The sequence below is a fragment of the Hibiscus syriacus genome, unplaced genomic scaffold, assembly GCF_006381635.1.
Source record: "Hibiscus syriacus cultivar Baekdansim isolate YM2019G1 unplaced genomic scaffold, ASM638163v2 tig00110384_pilon, whole genome shotgun sequence".
Classification (NCBI taxonomy): Eukaryota; Viridiplantae; Streptophyta; class Magnoliopsida; order Malvales; family Malvaceae; genus Hibiscus; species Hibiscus syriacus.
Window position 1 is genome coordinate 2617232 of NW_024062715.1, and position 12742 is coordinate 2629973.

At 33.1% G+C, this 12742-nt stretch overlaps 1 pseudogene; it reads right to left on the reverse strand.

Annotated features, from left to right (window-relative positions):
* Nucleotides 1-220: 220 nt before the first annotated feature.
* On the reverse strand, nt 221-1851 carry LOC120122089 (annotated as a pseudogene).
* Between the last annotated feature and the right edge of the window lie 10891 nt (nt 1852-12742).

Consider the following 12742-nt stretch of genomic DNA (forward strand, 5'->3'; position numbering starts at 1 on the left):
ATAAATATTTTTAAATAGTATAAGATAAACATTTATTCGAATTTGAAATCTAAAAAAAAGGTGATGATTTTGAATGTAACTAAATTGAACAAGAAAGAACTCAAGGGAAAAAAAGCTGTCCAGCAAGATCTGAAGTGGGAATTGGCATTTTCAAGGAAGTAAGTGATGATTTGAGTTAAAGCAACCCAACCTTCAAAATTATGCAATTCCCAAACCCACATTGCAAGCAAAACAAAGATTTAATTTCTTTACGAAATAAAATACAAAAACATTTAATAATAATCTGAATTTCAAAATTCACTTTGAGATTAAATATCTCAACTTATAAGTGAAAGAAAACTCCGCCGTTTCATGTTTCAACGGCCATTACTAATTATTCTTCTTTTTCATTTTTTTAGGGCCTTGAAACCATTAGTTAAACATCACCGTTACGTTTTTCTTAACTTCCGGCAACCACGTCCTCGTTTCCATCGACGGCTCTGTTACCGTCGCCACCGTCAGCTTCTTCATCGAGCCACCGTTCTACCGGCGCGCACTCGGATTTGTGGCGGAGCTTCCAATCAAGAGCCTGGCAAGCGCGTGAGCAGTAATTCACAGCCCCACAAACCGAACACCGCCGGAACTCCTGTTTCCTCGTCTCCGGCCTCCCGCAACCGACGTGTGAGCATAGTCTCAAACACGGCCCGGGCATCCTGCCCCGGGCGCCAAACCACTCTGCTAAGAACCTGCTGGCCGGATGAGCCTCCGGCGCCGGTACATTGCATCCGAAATCACTCAGCAATGGGCATCCCGGCAAGGCCGGCTGACGTAGGCTGACGTGAGGGATTGGGTGTGGACTCCAGCTCAGCCAAGAGTTCGTGTTTATGTTAGAAGAGGCCGCTGATGATAGCACTGCCCCTAGCTCCCGGGCGTTTGCTTGGACGAGAAACCGCCGTCCCTCGGCTATGTTTTGCCGTACGCCATACCCATCCTGCAGACAGTGGCCGAGCTCACGTAGGGCATCGATATGGCCGAGAAAAGCAGCACGGGCGCATAAAGCAACACCGGCTCTTAGGTCCTTATCGTTTTTAGAGCCGCCGCTGCCGTTGAACTGAATCACAGCTAAGGAATAAAGAGCCGGCGCGTGGGAACTAATCGCCGCCTTAGCCATAAGAGAGGCTCCACTCCCTCGATTTTGTAAACAGTAGAACCGAATCTGATAGCAAATCATAAAAACAGTGAACTCGTTAGAGAATGTTTCGATTCTCAAAACAAATAATAATATTCAGTAAGTAAAATAAAATCAAATCGATTCCAACAATCCGAGTAAACTCACCATTCCGAGAGTATAACAAGCTTCAACGTTTCCGGCATCAGCGCAAGACTTCAAGAACCGGTGAGCTGACTCAGACCAGTTTTTGGCTTTGACGGCAAACGTTTTCGGTGACGCCTCAGATAACACAACAGAATTGAGTGCTAAATTATTAAATCTCTTGCATCTGTTTTCACCGAAAGAAAACGTAAGAAGCACCAACAAAAAAAGAAGAAAAAAGACCAGTGAGCGTGGCCGTACGTGATTAAAACGTTGAGGAAATCGGAAGGGCAACCGGCGGTGGAGCTGAGTTTAGAGAGTATAGAAACGACGATATCATCAGGTAAAACATCGAATAAATCGCTCTTTCCGGCAGTCTCCGGGGACAACCTTTTCCGTTTCCGGCAACCCAAGCAATCTCCGTTGAAACCCCGGGTTTCAACGATTGTTTTCTTCTCAACACAACATCGGCCCTGGGGTAACAAACCCCTCTCCTGGTTCTCATTTCTCTATCCCTTTATCTCCAATCTCAGTGGCTAAAAACCGAGAGGAAATGGAAAAGGCAAACCAAGACCTTTTATATATATACAACGAGGAGGAGCAAAAAGAAACAAGAACAGCGACAAAACGGAAATGAAATAATATTACTATAAAATTTAATGTCTGATATTGAATACTAATTTTTATAAACCTGGTTTTGTGACAATATTAGAAACTAGGAGAATGTAAATAAATATACGGGGAACACACTGAATTACGTTCTTGACCCTATTTAGTAGTTGTTTCTACGGTCAAATGCAGTTGACCGGACCCAGATCTTTTATCTCGTCGACGGTTTAATGATTTTACTGACAAAAACAACAACTTTGAGCACTCTTTTTCAAAAAGCCAATTTACCATTTGTTTTTATATGAGGTTGAAGAGAGAGGTGAAAAACAAAACGTCTCATCTGTTTTTCCTTGGTTTGTGGGTTTGTTTTGAAAGCGGTTAAATTTGTTGTAGTAAAATAAAAAAACTAACTACGGTTATTCAGTTTTGCTCAAAGGTTTATTTATATGAGAATCAACGTCGTTCCGGCGCGTGAACACCGCCGGCCATTTTGGGCCACTGTTTTGGGAGTGATTCACACGCTCTTTGTTTGCGGGTGTTGGAAATTGCCTTGTCGTTAATAAACTCGGGTTACTCGTCCCCCGCCTCAGCTGCAGTTCCACTTCAGTTACTCTTATTTATATTAGTTAAACTAAAATTTAATTGGATCATATCATTATTTTTGTTGTAAGAATCTGAGCAAAATAGATTGTTCACATGTTAAAAAATTACGAGTTAAATTATATAATCGAGTTAATTTCCAGTTTATATTTTTAATATCTCAATATTTCCCTAGTCCAAAACTATAGCTGTAATTAAAAAAAATGTTCATGAAATATATTATCCATTTTGATTAATCAGATTGTGAAAAATAGGATAGAGAATAACAAATGTTTTTTTTTTCAGTATCAGATACTTAAATGAGCAAGTATTCAAAGGATGACGAGATTTTGCTTAACCATAAGTGGATATTTTAAGATTTTATAAAATTTGAATACTTGTGAGCCATTATCAACCCTCTCAGTTCCAATTTTTTTCATGCTCACGCATTTTTTTTTATTAAAAATAAAGTTTTCTATTAATTTTATCAGTCTTAATATGATTTTACAATAATATTTGTCACATTTTTTATGCTAGATAAAACTTACACATATAATATAGATAATAATGTTAAAAATTTTGATCACTTAACTAGAACACATCATTTTTATTATTAGAATCGATCTTTAAATTTTTAAAATTTTATATACTTCTAAAAATAACTTGTTACGTTATTTATATATTGTCGTGGACTAGTTAAATGGCCCCACTGGTTATAATGAATATTGTTATCACTAGATGTCATTGGTTAAAGCATATGTATCTTATGTGAGCTTGTTACGAATAGTTAAGAAAACTTCTGAATAAATACTTTCTTGTAATAACCCTGGACTATTAAAAAATTGTATTTTGTCACAACAAGATAATTGTATTAATATATTTTATCAAATGAAACATTATAAACCAAATTTCCTTATAGAATTCCGTTTTATGGATTACAATTGGAATTTCAAGATGATGCAAATTAGTAAATAAATTAATTAAAATCAAATATATTACACGAAAAGATGTTTACAGAAAATTTAATGAAGTTTCTAATTATAAGAGGAATATGTTGAATAAAAAATAGTAATAATTGAATAATTGGAAACGCATTACCATAAATGCCAATGAAGCAAATCATTACTTTTGAGTAATATCCGTATAAAACAATCAAGCAAACCCACATAAACTGGATTGAAATCTAGAGCTTGCAATGAATTGTTGTTGTGAAAGTAGACGCGTTAGGCAGGGGTCGGGTTTTGATCAAGCCGATCCGATTCGAAAATTTTATATCCTCTATCCGATCCAATTTGTCCTAAAAGTTTTACATCCTCCATCCGATCCTAAATAACGTGTTTATTAAAAAAATATTACTTTTATTCTATAAAAATAAGAATTTAATTGGAAAAAATATATAAAGGGTATTATTGTAATTATATCTAAATATATAAAGTAAAAATATTTTTTTCTAGGTAGGGACGAATCTGATATTTTTCACCCTAAACCTAACCTGAACACAACCTCTAAAAAACCCTACCTGTCCCTAAATGTTTTAGAAAAACCCGATCCAATCGGATCGGATCGAAATCCGTTTGGTTCGGGTGACATGCACATCCCTGCTAGCATTAAGTAGATTTCATATTTTGTATTATTATATATTTTTTTCATGTGGAAAATGAAAATCCAAGAGATGTGGTTGAGAAATGTGGGGGCTTTATCCATTGAAGAAGTTGATAAGTTCAGATGTGTAACTAACAAACAAATTTGTTACTAGATCTTCATTTCTGAACCTCCATCAGTAACATTTGGTGGAAATTCATGGCAGTAATCATATCGCCATGTGCAACCATGAAAACGAAAGTTTTTTTTTAATTTATGCAAAAACTACCAGTATTACTCAAATAAAGATATCAGTTTAAAATATAAATGAAACCTATAAGATTTTTTTAGGACTGAAGATTAAAGTCCTTGGGGACGGTTAACGTAGAAATATATCAATGCCACTCACCCCCCCATAATCTCATTGAAGGAATTTTCGTGAAATATTGTTTGTTCAACAATCTATTATATTTTTAATAATATGTATTGTAATGTTAACGTTTAGTTCAGGCCAATGTCAATTTTTTAATAAGAAATGATGAGTTTGGATCATATGAATAGTCGGATGACTATTTTGAAACTTTTAATAGTTTGGAGATTTAATAAAATAGCACCGCATAATTAGATGATCATTTATGTACTTTACCCTATAAAGTTAAAGAAAATACCTAAATTATATAGAGATTTAGAATTTTCAAAAGACGTAATCGCACGTGTACATCTCTCGGTCCATCCCAATTAATAATCAATCTTTTTAACTTTAATGGAACATTTGAAAACGTGCAGTTTATCTTAATATTGAAACAATCAGAGACGAAGACAGAGAATTTGAAGGAGACAATGCAGACGATGTTACTTGACGCATTAGGATCATCCCTCGTATCTGCTGTGATCTGTGAATAAAAAAAAACCCTAAAAGGGGTGAGTCTTTGCTTTGCATGCATGCATGCGCGACCACGTGATGGGGCTTTTACCCATGTGTGGTTGAGTATGTTTCAAGCCAATTTCTCTTGTTTAATTTCTGCCCATTTACTAGGATATAGGAAAAATAAAATCAACCACGGTCCATTTAAACCGACCATAATTAAAATCGGACCCAATTTCTTTGAAACAACAAGGACCGCGTAACCATAAGACACTCGTTTTTGCAAATCACTAATATATGCTTTAAAAAATCTAATTAGGGTATGTTTGTTTAGGGGAAAACCAATTACGGAATTGGTTTTTCCCGAAATCCCGTGTTTATTTCACGTAATTCGTTTTTCGGAAAATGTTTTCTCGTATTTGTTTCACGTAAATAGTTTTTCAGAAAATATTTTCCAGTGTTTGGTTGGAGAAAAACTGGTTGGTCAACGTAAAACATTTTCCTGGTCAACAAATATTCCTTTGAGTTTTTTTGGAAATGACTTACGGTCTGATTTTCAGTAAGTCATTTTCCGAAATTTTCACTTCAAAGAATAAGTACTCAAAATAATTTTATTTTATGAATTTAATATTAATAAAATATTTTAATATCATTTTAATCAAAACATTAATTATTAAAATATTTAAAATATATTTATTAATATTTCTAATAATATAATATTTTTAATATTATAATAAAATAATCAATTATATTATAATAATATAAGATATTATATTTTTATTTTAATAATATATAATAAATTATTAATACAATTTATATTATTTATTAATCTCATAGAAATAATATTATTAAATTATTAATAATGAATAATATTATTTATATATTTAATAATAATATAATAATATTTTAATAAAGATATTAAAAATATACTAATTAATATTTTAAAATATAATATAACACTATTACTTTAATAAATAATTAATATAATTAATAATATTTTTTATTTCAATAAAATATACCAATATTAATTTTTTATTAATAAAATTATAAAAATAATATTTAATAATACTAAAGTATTTTAATATTTTAAAAATAATAATATTAATTTTTATGATAAATAATATTATTTATTGTATTTAATATTTGTAATAAATAATTTTTAAAAAACTCATCAATTAGTGGAAAAAAGGTTTAAACAACATCTTCCGAACATCATAAAACGTTTTCGAGATGTTTTTCAAAAAAATATAATTCATTTTACTGAAAATATTTTCCGAAAAACGTCCATAAATGTAATTCATTTTCCAGAATTCAATTTCTAGTAATTCATTTTACAGAATTCAATTTTCAGAAAACCAATTACAGCCAAACAAACATACCATTAGTTATTGTAGAGTCAAGTTTAAACTCGAACCATCGTTACATAATATTTATTGTCGCGACCGTCTTTCGGTTGGGCCCCATAATTGGGTTTCGACTTAGGAAAATGGGTTAGAAGTCTCCACCGATCATTTATTTAAAAAATGGGTTGATCAGACACCTTATTTCTTATCTGATCTACGTCTTACCAAAGATGTGTCTGATTCGGGAGTCAGTTACAGTCAAGGAAGGGTTAGCACCCTTGAACTGCCCTTTCAGTACTACGTAATTTCCAGTTGTCTTAATTTAAGAAAATGGTAACTTTAAATAAATAGGTAAAATAATGAGCCAAATTACTTACTCCCGATCGGTTTTAAAAAGTGTACCCTCAAAAAGATAGAAACGTAGTGAAATGCAGAATCGAATTAAGATAGAGCATATGCAAACATGGAAATAATAACAAAACAAGAAGAAAAATAATAAAATAAGTAAAACATAAATAAAAAACAAAATAAATAAATTGTCAACATAAATAAAAATAAAGCAAAACACTAAGAAAAAAAAACAAAAATAAATAAATAAAATCAAGATAAAATAAACAAAAATAAAAAGGAAAAAAAAATTGTTGAGTTAATCGATTGACGGAATCGGCCAAGAGGGGGGTGAATTGGCAATTAAAATTTTGTGGAAGCTTTTGCAGAAAATTAAAAGTAATTGCACATCGATTTAGAGTGGTTCGACTTTCTCAATCAAAGTCTACGTCCACTACCTTAGCTATCCACACTAAGGATTTTCCAACAAATTCACTAATTTGTTCTTTCTTTTGAGGCCAAAGAGATAACCTTACAACATTCTCAAGAATATACCCCAATTCTTGAGAACACTCTTTTCCAAAGAGAAGATTACAAATTTGCAAACTTACAAGGAAATCCTCACAAGGTAGATTGTTTGCACAATTATAGAACAAAGAAAAGAACACTCAAGAATGAATACAATTGAGTACAAGTAGTGTTCTTGAAAGCAAAATGAATATTGAATGAAAAATAGGCTTGAAATGCACAAACTTGAGGTTTGATGTTTTCTCTTTGATTCTCTCTTGATTCTAGTTGCTTGTTGTTTCTTGTTATTGATCAATGACTTCTAAGCTTGTTTAAATACACCTTGAATCACTTCTGAACGTTGGGGATCATTAATGAAGTTATTGGAGCCGTTTAAGTGTGAAAACAACTAATATTTCTGCTTGGAGCGTGGGGGGAATCGGTACCCCCTCATGGGGAATCGGTTCCCTAAGTGTAAAATTCAAATATTTGACCGTTGAACAGTGGGGGGAATCGATACCCCCTGGGGGGATCGGTTCCCTCCGAGCATACTGGAATTTCTCGGAGCAAAACCATTCAGGGGGAATCGGTACCCCCTTGGGGGGGAATCGGTTCCCTCTGGACAAACTGTAATTTTTGGCTTTGAAACGGTTCGAAATACTTTGTAAAATTGTTTTGAAATTATTTTAAGATTAAAACTTAATTTTACACTTTAGTATGGATTTAAAATGAACTTTGAAATACTTTGAGTAATATTTTGATATTCGATTTAATATATCGAATATGCTTAGAAAAATCATTTTCAAAATTAAAATTCTTTTAATTTAATTTGTTATACGAAACATCAAAATGTTTTCAACAATCTCCCCCTTTTTGATATAACAAAACATTTTAAGATTTTCTAATTTCAAAATGAATTTTGATTTTGAAAAATACTACTCCCCCTTACTTTAACACTTTTCCCCCTTTTTGTTAAATCAAAAAGACCCTATAAAAATGTTTTAAACAAGAATTTTGAAAAACGTAAGCCAATTGATTTAGTAATATAAAGCTTAAGCTGCTAAGATCATAATCAAAAGAGAGGTTAGCCATTAGTTTCATAATCAATATTCATAAACATGTAATGGATAATTGGTCATATATGTCTAAAGATGCAAAATAAACACGAAATCCAAATCAAATGTATTAAACATAAGTTCGAACAACCAAAAATAAACAATTCAAAAGCATTCAAAATGTTTTAACAATAATGCAAATATCAAAGTTCAATCCAAACAAGCAAAGCAAAGATCAAAGTTCAAGCATTCGTTGGAGGATCGAGAGGAGGGAAATGAGCTCGCATAGCTGCCATTTCATGAGTGAGTGCATTAATACGAGCGTTGGTTGCTTCATTGTTTGCACGCATCTCCCGGAGAATTTCTAATTGTTGAGCTTCCATAGTCGAGAAGTGAGATTCTATGGAAGTGAAGCGAGAATCCAAGGATGCATAACGGAAATCAAATGTCTCCATAAATGATTGAAAATATGGAGGCACTTGATCTTCTTGCTGAGCTTGTTCCTCGTGATGCTCCGGCTCATCGTCGGCTTCGTCAATATCTTGCATTAATTGTTCAAGCTCGGGATCGTCGTCACCTTCTGGTGGAGCTTGTGAAGAACTAGCTCCCGGTGTATTCTCAGAAGATCAAACTCATTCACGGTTTCCTTATTCTTTATCCATCCCGCTCTCGTTAAGGAAAGAAGATTAATTTGTTTTTTGAGAGGAAAAATGGCATCTAGACCAACTCTAAGCCTGGCTTTAGAAAATAGATTACTCAGAATGCAACCGTAAACTAGAGATAAACAGAGTTTCTTATTAAACAAGATTTATGGTTTCAACAATTTTAGCAAAAATAATCTGAGGTAGGTTTATTTTAATATTGTTTTGGAAACAATGTAACCACCAAAGATCCAAGGCTCTAAGAGTTGAGTAATGACCTCCGGATGGTCGAAACCACCAAGAAATCATTAGATGAAGAAAGCGATCATGAAGATCTAAGACACTCGCACTATCCCTTCTTTTATAACGAGAACTTAAAAACTGTTTTTCATTTGATATACCATCATTATCTAATCCTAATTCATTGGCTATGTAAGCCGAGTCAATATGGAAGAATTGTCCTAGGAGATAGGAACGAACTCCTATGGTTTTGGTTTGAGCTCAGTTTTTAATACAAATGGCATTAGAATAGAATATGCGAACAAGTTGATGGTAAACTATAGGTTCAAGGTCACAAAGTTTATCAAATTTCCACTCTTGTAAAAGAGGAAAATATCTAAAATTGATATCTGTCATAGCTTGAAGAGAAGGGATACGTTCTTCTCTAATTTTGTAAGAGTCAAAATATTGATAATACCAAAAACGATTATTTCTAGGACCAAGATGATTGAAGCACGAGTTTTGGATAGTCAAATTTGGATCAATGGGATTAGGATTAGGAATTGGAGGGATAGGTGGAGGATTTGGAGTGGGTTTGATTGACGGTTTGAGCGATTAGATGATGAATAGCACGTTTAGGATTGGACATGGTTTAGAAAATCGGAATAGAATGAATAACCTGCAATTTAGAAAACACATGTATGCAATTCAATCAATCCCAAAACTCAATTGAGTTCTCAATATTTCAAGGTTCTAAAAAAATACTAATGGGCAAAGTTTTGAAAAACCATTGAAAATAATGTTTGAAAAACCATAGTATGTATAGTTTACATGTAAATAACATAACTAAATCAAAAATCATCAATTTTAAAATTAATTAAAGATTTTTGTTTTTTTTTCGAAAATTAAAAATTAATAGAAAATTTGTGAGATTTTGATGAAATTAGTTGTAAAAAATTAGTTTCTAAACACTAATAATCAATGCCCGATCACTATTTCTATCTAGAACTAATTGAAACTAGTCCTATGTTCAAAATCAATAAAATAGAGAGTTTAGAAAAATTTACCTTGAAAGATGAGATTGAGTGGATTTTGATGTTGTTTGCACGATTTTAATGATGCTAGCAGGTTTAGGATTTGAAAAATGATGAAATTCTGACTAGAAATAGATGTTATGAAGCAAAGAGGAGATAGAGAGAGAGAAGAGAAGAGCACAGCGGCAATGGACGAAGATAAAGAGGGTTTGAGAAAAATAGGGTGTTCTGCCCGTAAAAACCATAACCCCAGGGGGGTATCGATTCCCCTACAGGGGGAATCAGTTCCCATTCAAAGGGGGAATCGGTTCCCTTATGGGGGTATCGATTCCCTCTGCCAAATATTTAAAAAATTTATATTTTAAACACCCAATAGTGCTAAATTAATTAATCCTAGTGGTATTGGCAACTCATATTTCGAAAATTAACTATGTTCAAACAATCAAATTTGTCATTAAACATCATTTGAACAAACAATTAATTTTCACTAATAATCATAAACTCCCCCTAACTAATAAAAAGAATGCAATCAAAAATATTATTTTAAGCAGTTTTCATTTATTCTTAAAAGTGCTAAAAATTATTTTTAAACACTAAGTGAAGATAGGTCAGTTAAACCTAATTCTCTCCTAAGTGTCCAAAATATTTCCTTATCTAAGGGTTTTGTAAAAATATCCGCTAATTGGTGCAAAGTATCAACAAATTCTAGAACTACATCTTCCTTAGCGACATGGTCTCTAATGAAGTGATGTCTAATTTCAATGTGCTTAGTTCTAGAGTGTTGATGGGATTTTTAGTGAGACAAATAACACTAGTATTGTCACACTTAATAGGAATAGTACATACTTCAATTCCATAATCAAAAAGTTGTTGTTTCATTCATAAAACTTGTGCACAACAACTACCAACTGAAATGTATTCTGCTTCAGTGGTAGATAATGAAACACAATTTTGTTTCTTTGAAAACCAAGAAATCAGCATATTTCCAAGGAATTGGCAAGTACCGGAGGTGCTTTTCCTATCTAATTTGCATCATCCATAATCCGCATCAGAAAAGGCATGCAAGCTAAAGCTAGAGTCTAGGATACCAAAGTCCTAAACTAGGAGTGTCCTTAAGGTATCTAAAGATTCTCTTAACAGCTAGTAAATGTGATTCCTTAGGGCATGATTGAAATCTAGCACATAAGTAGACACTAAACATAATTTCCAATATACTTGCAGTTAGATAAAGTAATGATCCAATCATTGACCTATATAATTTAACATCTACACATTTACCTCTTCATCTAAGTCAAGCTTTGTTGAAGAGCTCATTGGAGTGTCATGAGGCTTGCCATTTTCCAGTCCAAATTTCTTGAGCATATCTTTGACGTACTTAGCTTGATTGATGAAGATGCCATCTTTTCTTTGCTTGATTTGGAGTCCCAAGAAAAATGAGAGCTCCCTGTTGAAAACATTTTGATATATCGATATAACAAATTAAGTTAAATGAATTTTAAGATTTTCCAAATGTTTTTCTAAGTATATTCGATAGAATTATTCAAATATCAAAACATTATTCCAAATCTTTCAAAGATCATTTTTAATCCTTACTCAAAGTGTAAAATTAAGTTTTAATCTTAAAACAATTTCAAAACAATTTTACAAAGTATTTCGAACCATTTCAAAGCCAAAAATTCCAGATTGCTCAGAGGGAACCGATTCCCCCCCAAGGGGGTACCGATTCCCCCTGAATGGTTTGGCTCCGAGAATTCCAGTATGCTCGGAGGGAATCGATTCCCCCCCAGGGGGTACCGATTCCCCCTTGTATAACGGTCGAAATATTTGAATTTTACACTTAGGGAACGATTCCCCATAGGGGGTATTGATTCCCCCCACGCTCCAAACTGTTTTATTAATTGTTTTCACACTAAAACAGCTATATTATTTTCTCTAATTATCCCCAACGTTCAGAAGTGATTCAAGGTGTATTTAAGCAAGCTTAGAAGCCATTGATCAATAACAAAAAATCAAGCAATTAGAATCAAGAGAGAATCAAAGAGAAAGCATCAAACCTCAAGTTTGAGCATTTCAAGCCTATTTTTCATTCATTATTCATTTTTCTTTCAAGAACACTTATTGTGCTCAATTTTATTTATTCTTGAGTGTTCTTTCTTTGTTCTAGAATTGTGCAAACATATTTTCCTTGTGAGGTTTTTCTTGTAAGTTTGCAAATTTGTATTTCTCTTTGAGAAAAGAGTGTTCTCAAGAATTGGGGTATATTCTTGAGGGAGTTGTAAGGTTATCTCTTTGGTCTCAAAAGAAAGAACAAATTAGTGAATTTGTTAGAAAATCCTTAGTGTGGATGTAGTGGACGTAGACTTTGGTTGATAAAGTCGAACCACTCTAAATCGTCGTGCAATTTCTTTCAATTTTCTGCAAAAGCTTCCACAAAAATTTTTATTGCCAATTCACCTCTCTCTTGGTCGATTCAGTCAATCGATTAACTCAACAATTGGCATCAGAGCCTAACTCATTTGAAGGTTTAATCGCCTCTTGAGTCGATTCGGGAAGAGTTATATCGATAATCAAAGTCATCAATGGCCTCCGCTTCAAACTTCGACTCCGGTCTCGACTCGAGGCCTGTCAACAAGCCTCCTTTCTTCAATGGAGCTAACTATGTCTATTGGAAGAATAGAATGATGTACTTCA